Raw genomic sequence first — 11,457 nt, forward strand, 5'->3', positions numbered from 1 at the left:
GGAAAGAAGATATTCTGATTTCAAAATAAAATCTCTTTCTAAAGGCGACAGCTTCTTAGCTCTCTATATAAAGGAGCTTTCACGTCTTGAACATTTGGTGAAGTAAGAGTTTTCGTTTTAAGAGCATTCTTTCATTGATCAAATCTTTTTCTCTCAAAACTTACTCTCTACCCCCATTTTTCTTTTCATCTTTACACTTAACGTTTTTATCTTTAAAGAAGAAAAATATTTTTACAACTACTTTTGAAAAACAGTTCTGTGTTCTAATCGATCTTCTAATCTGATAAACTGTCTTTCCTGTGCTTATATGTGCGTTTCCTTCTGTCTATTTAGATTTTGTAATTTATAGTAGACATGCTTTTATTTGATAAACATTTGTGTAATAGCTTAGGTTAGAAGCTATTGTAATAGAGGTTATCAAGCGACCATCTCCATGTGTGGGATTTCAATGTCTTGAATTGAGTTTCTGTACTCTGCCAAAAACAGAAAGGGTTGAGGTTAACTAGAACCTTTGGAAAATCTAGTGGGACAAAATGGTAGATCTAGGTGTTGATGTATTGCCTTGTACTGTTGGTTTGTCTCTTACCCTTGAAAAGAGATAACATAGTTGAGGATCTCAAGATGCGTCTTGGGGAGTGGATGTAGACGAGTTAGTGCCGAACCACTATAAATCACTGTGTTCATCTTTTAATTTCTGAAGTTTGCTTGATATTACTTTTATTACACTTCTATTTAATTTTTAGAAACGCTAAAATTGTTAATGATTCAGATGTTCTAAAACGGTAATAAGTCTTATTTTCTCTGAACATTAGAATTCTGGAATTCTAATAAGTGAATATACCATGTTATAACTGTTGTTCTATTCACAGTATATTTCACTGCTTGGGTTTCTAATTGATTTTCTAAACTTTATGAGGAAGTTCTAATTATAATAGCTTTCCATCATAAAGTAGTTCTGATACTTGATTAAGGCTTTGTGAAGCAGTTCTAAATTCAATAACTGTCTCTCACACGGTCTTATGTGATCTTCTAAACTTTATGAGGAAGTTCTAATTTCAATAGCTTTCCTTCATAAAGAAGTTCTAATATTGAATAAGTTAGTGTGAAGCAGTTCTAATCGATAGTTGTACTTTGCACAGACTTTCTATCTTTTATAAATAGAACATTGTGAGGTGATTCTAATCCATAATCTATTCTCACGAGTTCTGTATTTTTTCCGCTGCACTTAGAATTCTATATTTTGTTTAGAATTTCTAAAATTTATATTTGTTTTTAGAAAACCCAATTCACCCCCCCTCTTGGGTTGTGCCATACATATACGGGACCCACAATTTGGTATTAGAGCTTTGGCTCTTGACTTACCGAAGCTTAACCGCTTAAGAGATAAGATCCCATGGCAACCTCACTTTCTCTTTCTTCTTTAGAAGGACAATCTGTTTCTAGACCTCCTTTGTGCAATGGCTCTAATTACTCTTATTGGAAAACTAGAATGGAGAATTTCATGAAATCAGTTGATATAAACTGCTGGAGGAATGTTATCATTGGTCCTCGTATTCCCATAAAAACTATAGGAGATGAGCTAGTTAGAAAAACAGAAGAAGAATATACCGATGCTGATTGGAATGACATTGCTGTAACTGCAAAAACCATTAATATTCTTCATTGTGCTTTAGATGCAACTGAATACAACAAAGTGTCTGGATGTAAATCTGCAACAGAGGTATGGCAAAAACTTAAAGTAACCTATGAGGGTACAGATAGAGTAAAAGAATCCAGAATAAACATTCTTTGGAGAGAATATGAAATGTTTAGTATGAAGGAAGGAGAAACTATTGCAGAGTTAAATTCTAGATTTACCAATATAGTTAATCCTTTGAGAACTCTCGGAAAGGAAATTTCAGAAGATGAGCTTGTTAAGAAAATCCTTAGAGTTCTACCTAGAAAATGAGATTCTATAGGAACTATCATGAATTACAAAGAGACTCCTATCACTTACGATTATCTTATAGGGGCTCTAGTTTCAGAAGAAATGAAATCTTCTTTGACAATAGAAGATAAGAAAAAGAAAGGACTGGCTTTGAGGGTAGATTCCAGTGAAGAAAGTTCTTCTGATCTTGATAGTGATGATTTAGCACTCGTTGCTAGAAGATTTAAAAAGTTCTATAGAAAGGATGGAAGGCCACAGAAAAAGTTTAACAAAAAGAACGTTCCATCCAAAAATAGTAACTTGCCTAAGAAAGAACCTTCTGAAGTGGTTTGTTATGAATGCAACAAACCTTGACATATCAAGCCAAATTGTCCTAAATTGAAAAAGAAGTCAACAAAAGAGAAGCTGAAGCAGGCCTTTGTAGCTGCATGGAGTGATTCAGACAATTCTAATCCTGAAAGCCACAGCGATCAAGAAGAAATTGCTAATATCTGTCTAATGGCTACTATCGATTCTGAATCTAAAGAAATCAGCACTCTGACTTCAACACAGAAAGCTGGAATCAACGAAACAAATGCAACGATCTGTGAGAATGATGAAAGCACTGTAAGTATTTCTGAACCCGAATCAGAAAGTGATCTTCTAAATACTTACAATAATCTTTGCAATGAGTTTGAGAAGCTTGTTAGAAAGCATAAAGTTCTAAAGAAAGATTTTAGAAAATTAAAATATGAAAGTAATCATTTAAAAGATGCTTTTTATCAAGAAGTTACATGCAAAGATCTTATTATAGAAATCAAAGATCTTAAAAGTTGTAATCTGACACATCTTGAAGAAAAATGCACAAATCTGAATTCTGAAAATGAATATTTGAAAACTGAGATTAGAATTCTAAAGTCAATTTCAGAATCATTTTCTAAAGAGAAGACAAGTTCTAACTATGATAGCATTTCTAAACTGAATCGTGTTTCTAATCAGAAAAATGCTGTTTCTAATGTTGTGACTTTAGAACATCAAAGTTTCAACAAAAAGAAAAATCATAGTGCACCTGTTACCACTAATCCTCCAGGACCCAATGTAAGTTGGGTACCTAAATCTGCTTGATCTTTTCAGGTGTGCTTAAGGAGCGAGCTGAAAATAGAGATGTGGTACATGGACAGCACTTGCTCTAGGCATATGACTGGTGACAAAAACAAGTTCACCAGATTAGAAAAGAAAAAGGGAGGTATAGTAAGCTTTGGAGACAAAGCAAAAGGTAAAATCGTTGGTATTGGTGTGGTAGGTTCTAATCTTTCAATAGAAGATGTATGCTTAGTAGAAGGATTACATTATAACTTGTTAAGTGTGAGTCAGATTTGTGATAAAAATAGAAGAGTGATCTTTGAACCTTCTCATTGTGAAGTTCAGAACATGCATGATAATAAAACCTTATTTGTTGGAAAAAGGTTTGGAAATATATACCTAGTAGATCTTTCTGATATGCATAACCAAGATATATGTTTAGTTTTTATTGATAATTCTAGTTTGTTATGGCATAGAAGACTTGGACATGCAAGCATGCTCCTTATTTCTAAACTGTCTAAGAAATATTTGGTTCGTGGTTTGCCAAAGTTGAAATTTGAAAAAGATCACATTTGTGATGCTTGTCAAATGGGCAAACAAACCAGAACTTCTTTTAAATCTAAGGGCATGGTTTCTACTTCTAGACCTTTAGAATTGCTACACCTTGATTTATTTGGTCCAATTACTCCTTCTAGTCTTGGAGGAAAATTCTATGCATTTGTTATTGTAGATGATTATTCAAGATTCACCTGGACACTCTTCCTTAGAAATAAGGATGAGTCATATGACATGTTTGTTCATCTTTGCAAGAGAATACAAAATGAGAAAGGATACAACATCACGACAATTAGAAGTGATCATGGAGGAGAGTTTGAAAATCAGAAACTCGATGCTTTTTGCAACGAGTCAGGAATCTTCCATAACTTCTCAGCACCTAGAACACCTCAACAAAATGGAGTGGTGGAACGCAAGAATAGAACACTTCAAGAAATGGCCAGAACCATGCTAAGTGATTCTAATCTATCAAAGTATTTCTGGGCAGAAGCAGTTAACACTGCCTGTTATATTCTAAACAGGGCTTTGGTAAGATCTTATCTTAAAAAGACTCCATATGAGCTATACAAAGGTAGAAAGCCTAATATTGGTTATTTTCATATCTTCGGGTGCAAATGCTTTATTCTAGATAACAAGAAAAATCATCTTGCTAAATTTGATGCTAAATCGTATGAAGAGATTTTTCTGGGATATTCTAATAATAGTAAAGCATATAGAGTATTTAATAAAAAGACTCTAGTTGTAGAAGAATCTATTCATGTTGTGTTTGATGAAACTGACTCTACTTCTAGAACATTAGAAAGTGATGATGTTATAGATTCTAATTAGAACAATCAGAACAACTAGAACAGCCAGAAAGCGATCAGAACATCAATAGTCAGGCTGAACCAGAATTAGAACATGAAGATCAGAACATAGTTGAAAGTCAAATGCCAGAAACAGAAAACGAAAATTCTCAATTACCAAAAGAATGGTGATTTCATAAGTATCATCCCCAAGAAGATATTATGGACAATCCCTCGGAAAGGATGATGACCAGAGCTCAACTTAGAAGATATTTTGGTAATGTTGCTTTCATTTCTCAATTAGAACCTAAAAATTTAGAAGATGCTCAAAATGATGAAAGTTGGATTCTTGCTATGCAAGAAGAGCTAAATCAATTTGAGATAAACCAAGTTTGGAAACTTGTTTCTAGACCTAAAAACCATTCTGTTATTGGGACAAAATGGGTGTTTAGAAATAAGCTTGATGAACATGGTAACGTTGTGAGAAATAAAGCGAGATTAGTGGCTCAAGGGTACAACCAAGAAGAAGGCATCGATTTTGATGAGACCTTTGCCCCGGTTGCTAGACTTGAGGCCATTAGAATGCTTTGTGCATTTGCATGCTTTAAAAACTTCATGTTGTATCAAATGGATGTGAAAAGTGCTTTTCTAAACGGTTTTCTAAATGAGGAAGTGTATGTAGAACAACCTCCTGGTTTTGAAATTTTTGATAAACCTAATCATGTTTACAAACTTACTAAAGCTCTTTATGGTTTCAAGCAAGCTCCTAGAGCTTGGTATGAAAGATTGAGTAAGTTTCTATTAGAAAATGGTTTTTCAAGAGGAAAGGTTGATACAACACTATTTATTAAAAATAAAGCACATGATATTCTAGCTGTACAAATCTATGTTGATGACATAATCTTTGGCTCTACTAATAACCTTCTTTGTAAGGAATTTTCTAAGATTATGCAGGGTGAGTTCGAAATGAATATGATGGGAGAATTAAACTTCTTCCTTGGACTTCAAATCAAACAATGTGAGAATGGAATTTTCATTAATCAAGAAAAATATACTAGAGAGTTGTTGAAACGATTCAAAATGGAAAATGCCAAGGTATGTAGTACACCAATGAGTCCATCGTCAAAGTTAGAAAAAGATGAAAAAGGCAAGAACGTGGATATCAAGCTGTTTAGAAGTATGATTGGTTCTTTGCTATATCTAACGGCAAGCAGACCAGACATACACTTTAGTGTTTGTCTATGTGCTAGATTTCAATCATGTCCCAAAGAATCTCATTTAATTGCTGTAAAGTTAGAAAAAGATGAAAAAGGCAAGGACGTGGATATCAAGCTGTTTAGAAGTATGATTGGTTCTTTGCTATATCTAACGGCAAGCAGACCAGACATACACTTTAGTGTTTGTCTATGTGCTAGATTTCAATCGTGTCCCAAAGAATCTCATTTAATTGCTGTAAAGAGAATACTAAGATATCTTTGTGGAACTTCTAATCTGGGTCTGTGGTATTCTAAAGATGATACATTTGATCTTGTTGGGTATAGTAATTCTGATTTTGCAGGAAGCAGAATAGATAGAAAAAGCAAGTTTGGAACTTGTCAATTTCTAGGTAGTGCCCTTGTATCATGGTTTAGCAAGAAACAGACATATGTTGCTCTTTCTACTGCTGAAGCAGAATATGTTGCTGCTGGAAGTTGTGTTGCACAAGTTCTATGGATCAAACAACAGTTGGCAGACTATGGACTGAAATTAGAAACAGTGCCAATCAAGTGTGACAACATAAGCGCCATCAATTTATCCAAGAATCCAGTTCAGCATTCTAGAACCAAGCATATAGAACTCAGACATCACTTCATACGTGATCATGTACAAAAAGGTGATATTGTGATTGAGTTCATTCCCACAGAAAAGCAATTGGCAGATATCTTTACAAAACCTTTGAATGAAAGTCAATTCTGCTCAATTAGAAGAGAGCTTGGTATGTTAGTTCTAAACTCATAATTTTAGAACTCTGTAAGTATGTTCTAAACTGCTTTCTAATTTCGAAAATAGAAGATTTGCTATGTTCTAATTTTTGCTCTGTGTGAAAAATGATTTATGTCTAAAACGCAAATTGCCTTGATATGACTTTCTAATGTCATTATCAGAATCCTACTTTAGACTAAATCCAAAAACAGTTACTTTATTGTGTGTGTTTATTTTTATTATGTTTTCGTGTCTTTAGTGCTTTGGCGGTTTTAGTGTTTTATTCTTTTTGTTTTGTTTTATTTCCTTTATTTATTTTATTTCTTTTGTCTTATTTGTCATTTTGAATTCCATTTAAAAACTGCTCTTTATTTCTTTCTTCCGCCACTTAAGTGTCTTTATTTTCTATTAACTGCTTAGTATTCTCTCTATCGTCTCTTTGCTAACTGAAACCCTAAGTTGCTTTGAGTTTCGAAATCTGCATCAATGGCCGAATCTAGTTCAAACTCTTCATCCGATTCTCTTACCGAGCAAGAGCTTCAACTTCTGAGGAAGCTCTCAAAGAAATATGAACAGAAAGAGTAGAAAGAGAAAAGGCATGAGAGGAAACAAAGAAAAGATATATCAAAACTGCTGTATCACAGAAACAGGTAGCGAAAGTTCATGATAAAGGAACTTTTTGAGTTCCAAGGCTGGATGAAGTTTTTGTCTTCGAATGAACTGTGTTATGAGAGTTTAGTTAAGGAATTTTATGGCTCTTTGAAAGTAAATGGGACAGAGTCAATTTCTGTCAAACTTCAGGGTGAGACTAGAGAGTTATCGTATGATGATTTTGGGAAAATTTTTGATGTACCGAATGCTGGGTCCAGGGTGACCAAAATTAAGGACGTGTCTAGGGTTAGCGATTGCAAAAAGGAAGATTTTGTGAAAAAGATTATGAAAAAGTTTTCTGCAGACAAACAGGGATCAATAGAATGCTCTAACTTGACAGAGAGCATGAAATGGTTGTACAAGCTCATTATACATTATATCTATCCCAAGAGCGCTTCACTGACGTATGTGAATCAAGTAGAGCTATGCATCATGTGGCACATAGTTGAGAAGAAACCTCTCAATCTATGTCACATTGTTTTTGACAAACTGCAGAACAATCACAAAAAGCTACCCTACGGTATGATTCTTACTCCTGTGTTTGAGTTTCTAGATGTTGATCTAGATGAGTATGTTGGTCAGTCTGTTTCCAATTTAGATAGCGGGTCACTGAAAATGAAGGACGAAGGAGGAGAAGAGAAAGAAGAAGAAGAGAAGGAGAAGAAAGAAAAAGAAGAGAAGAAGGAGAAAGAGAAGGAAGAAAAGAGAAAAGAAGAGATTGAAAGAGAAAAGAAAGTAAAAAGGGAAGCTGGAAAAACAAAAGAAAAAGTAATGAAGGACAAGGAAAGTAAAGAAGAAACTGAGAAGAAGAGAAAAGAAAAAGGAAAAGGAAAGTTAGGTGGAATAGAGGAAGAAGAAAAGAAATCAAAAGAGAAAGTAAGAGAAGAGGAAAAGAAGACAGAAGAAAAGGCAGAAGAAGAGAAAGAAGGAACACGAGAAGAAGAAGAAGAAGAGAGAAAAGAGGAAACTGAAAAGGAGAGTGCCACAGAGAAAGAAGAATTAGAAGAAGAAGAAACAAAAAAGAAGAAAGAGCCTAAAAAGTCAGAAAAAGGGAAGAAAGCGGAGGAAGGTAGTGATGCTAAAACTGAGAAAATAGAAATCAGTGATGAAGAAAAGACTACTGAGGATAAGACAGAGCAAGAATCTAAGTTATTGTCGGCTCAAAGGAGTAGGGAAGCTATGCTGAAGAGAATAGAGGAGGAGCTAATAGAAGAGCATAACAAAGAGCTTGATGAGGCAATACAGCATTGCCAGACTGTAATTGGACAGAATCAGTCCCTCATCAAGACTTTGGAGAAAATGAAGGATATAAATACAAGGAAGTTAGCTACTCTCAGAGTAAAAGGAACACCCTACATCCCCTCCTCAGAAAAGCCAAAGAATGTGAAGCATACTGTTAACAAGCATAGGACTCATGGAAGAAAGCCTCCACTGCATCCATCTTCTAAAAGGCCAGAAAGTTCTTCTGAGACTGCTCTAGCTCAGAATTTAAGGAGTTCTAAGAGACTTAGAACTGGTTTTAAGCCTCTCTGATTTGTTTCTTATATGTTCTGAACAATTTCATTTTTGTTTTATCTTCGTAGGATTATATTTTTGGAAATTTTGCTGTGATTTTATCTAACCCTTTTGTATGATGACAAAAAGGGGGAGAACAGGTATTTTGATGGTACTTTGAACACTTTTGGTACGTACTTGGTAACCAAAGTACTTATATCTTAGTAGTTATCTATCTTAGTGGTTATCTGTCTGCTTATATTTTCTAATTTGTATGCTTATCGTTTTCTAATATGGTCCATTTTGGTGAGCTATATTTTCTAAGCTATGTGATTTTAGAACTAAGATTCTTATTCTAACGACTCTTTTGCAGGTTGGACATAAGATTTCTTGTTCTATTTTTATCAGTTTCTATTCTATTCTATTGCTCTGACCATATGCTCTGAATATTAGAACTTAGAATATCCTGTCTATCTTTGCTAGTTCTAATACTTATGTTCTGATTATTAGAACTTAGAATATCTTGCCTATTTTTGCCAGTTCTAAAATCAATTTCTAAAAATGCCTCCCTAGTTCTAAGTTTCACAAAATAGTTTTATTGCATCTATTCAGGGGGAGCAAAATACATGTTCTAAATTGCTTCATATTAAAAATCTTTTGGCATGATTAGAACTTATATGCATAAGATTTAGGGGGAGCACATGCTTTTATGGTTGTTAAATTTATTGGTTTTGTCATTATAAAAAAGGGGGAGATTGTTGACTCAAGGGTCAATTTCTAGTCTCGGATTTTGATGATTAATACAAAACAAATAAATTTAAATTATGTTATTTGTGTTAATTTTATTTTATGCAGAATTACTATGGAAAGAAATCGTACAAGGCAAATCCTACATTGAGTGTGAAGATGTTCGAAGATCCTAGTAGCTAGGTATTTTAGGATACTTTGTAGGATAGAGGGAAAATCCATATATGAGTACAAAAATTTATTTTTCTCACAAAAATATTTTTCAGAAAATTAGATTCCTTCAAAATAAATTCTTTTATTTGTTTTCGAAAAATATTCCTTAAATCGAAATGATCTATTTTCCTAAAACTAAAGAGATTTCTTCTGTAATATTTTTGGTAATAAAATAATACACTTTTCGAAAATATCTTTTGAAAGATCTAAAGTACTTAAATTTATTTTCTTACCTTAAAAACGAAGGAGAATCTTTTTCGTTTTTAGTAAGAGAATCCTTCCGTAAAAATATTTTCCAAATAATGTTGCCGAAAATCTTTTGTTTAAAAGAAAGCAAAATCGTGTTTTATTCTCTTACCAAAAAGGATAAAATAAAATTTTGGTAACAAAGTTTTTCATATCTTCTAAATAAGGAAAGAAGATATTCTGATTTCAAAATAAAATCTCTTTCCAAAGGCGACAGCTTCTTAGCTCTCTATATAAAGGAGCTTTCACGTCTTGAACATTTGGTGAAGTAAGAGTTTTCGTTTTAAGAGCATTCTTTCATTGATCATATCTTTTTCTCTCAAAACTTACTCTCTACCCCCATTTTTCTTTTCATCTTTACACTTAACGTTTTTATCTTTAAAGAAGAAAAGAATTTTTACAACTACTTTTGAAAAACAGTTCTGTGTTCTAATCGATCTTCTAATCTGATAAACTGTCTTTCCTGTGCTTATATGTGCGTTTCCTTCTGTCTATTTAGATTTTGTAATCTATAGTAGACAGGCTTTTATTTGATAAACATTTGTGTAATAGCTTAGGTTAGAAGCTATTGTGATAGAGGTTATCAAGCGACCATCTCCATGTGTGGGATTTCAATGTCTTGAATTGAGTTTCTGTACTCTGCCAAAAACAGAAAGGGTTGAGGTTAACTAGAATCTTTGGAAAATCTAGTGGGACAAAAGGGTAGATCTAGGTGTTGATGTATTGCCTTGTACTGTTGGTTTGTCTCTTACCCTTGAAAAGAGATAACATAGTTGAGGATCTCAAGATGCGTCTTGGGGAGTGGATGTACACTACAAAAAAAATGCTAATTTGCGACCGACAAATATTGCGACCGATTTGCTACACAAGAACATTCAGTCGCAAATTTTAGAGGTAAATATTCCCGCGATTTTGTTTCTCAGTTTGTGACTACTATACGACGGATTTGCGACCGATATTGCGACCGATTGGCGACTAAGGGTTATTCCGTCGCAAAATTGCGCGGTTCAAAATTTATACACTTTTATGGTTGCCGGTGGGGGGCAACTGTGAATACTCAAATTTTGAGGCTCAAAAAGCCTGTTTTCCCGGACTGCAAACAGTCCGGTCGGACCGGAGGCCATTCGAAAAGTTCACTGAAAGTATGCCAATATGATACTTGAAACGTCCGGAAAATTACGAGGATCGCAGAACTGGTCCCGGAATATTTTTTGGAGGTACGGAACTTCCGAAAAAGCCTTTGGAACGAAAAACTAGCGAGTGGACAGGATAGGGCGACAGCAGCCGCCCTTCAACCTAGTTTTTCCCTATAAATACAGCCCCAAATCGACAGTTTTGGGGGCTTGGTCTGTGCTGACGGACGCTCTCTTCTCTCCTACGCTCCTTGCGGTTCCTCTATTGCTTTTCTGCATTTAGTTTAGGCTTTTATTACTCTACTGTTGTGATATTTGGTCACTTAATTGAATTAATTAATATTCCCCAAAGGAGGAGCTTAATCTGGAATTTTCAAACTGAAGCTAAGAAGCGGCCGCCGATTAACTCAGGTAGTAACGAAACTCTGCCCATTTAATTTCAGCATTTTGTGCATATTCTCTTCTACTCTAAATTCTAATTAGATAATTAAATAACTGCATTCACACCATCGTCATTTTGGCAGCAAATTGCCTTAAGTAAATAAGTTTAGGCTAAAATGCCCGGTTAATCAATAATCGTGGTATTAATGCTTAACTCCGAACATATTGGCTAAAGTGCCTAGTTAATTAATAACTACGGTGTAATTGCCTTTATTTCGAACAGTTCGGCTAAAAGTCCAAT

The sequence above is a fragment of the Jatropha curcas genome, chromosome 1 (assembly GCF_041381405.1).
Source record: "Jatropha curcas cultivar XTBG-Jc1 chromosome 1, XTBG_Jcur_1.0, whole genome shotgun sequence".
NCBI lineage: Eukaryota > Viridiplantae > Streptophyta > Magnoliopsida > Malpighiales > Euphorbiaceae > Jatropha > Jatropha curcas.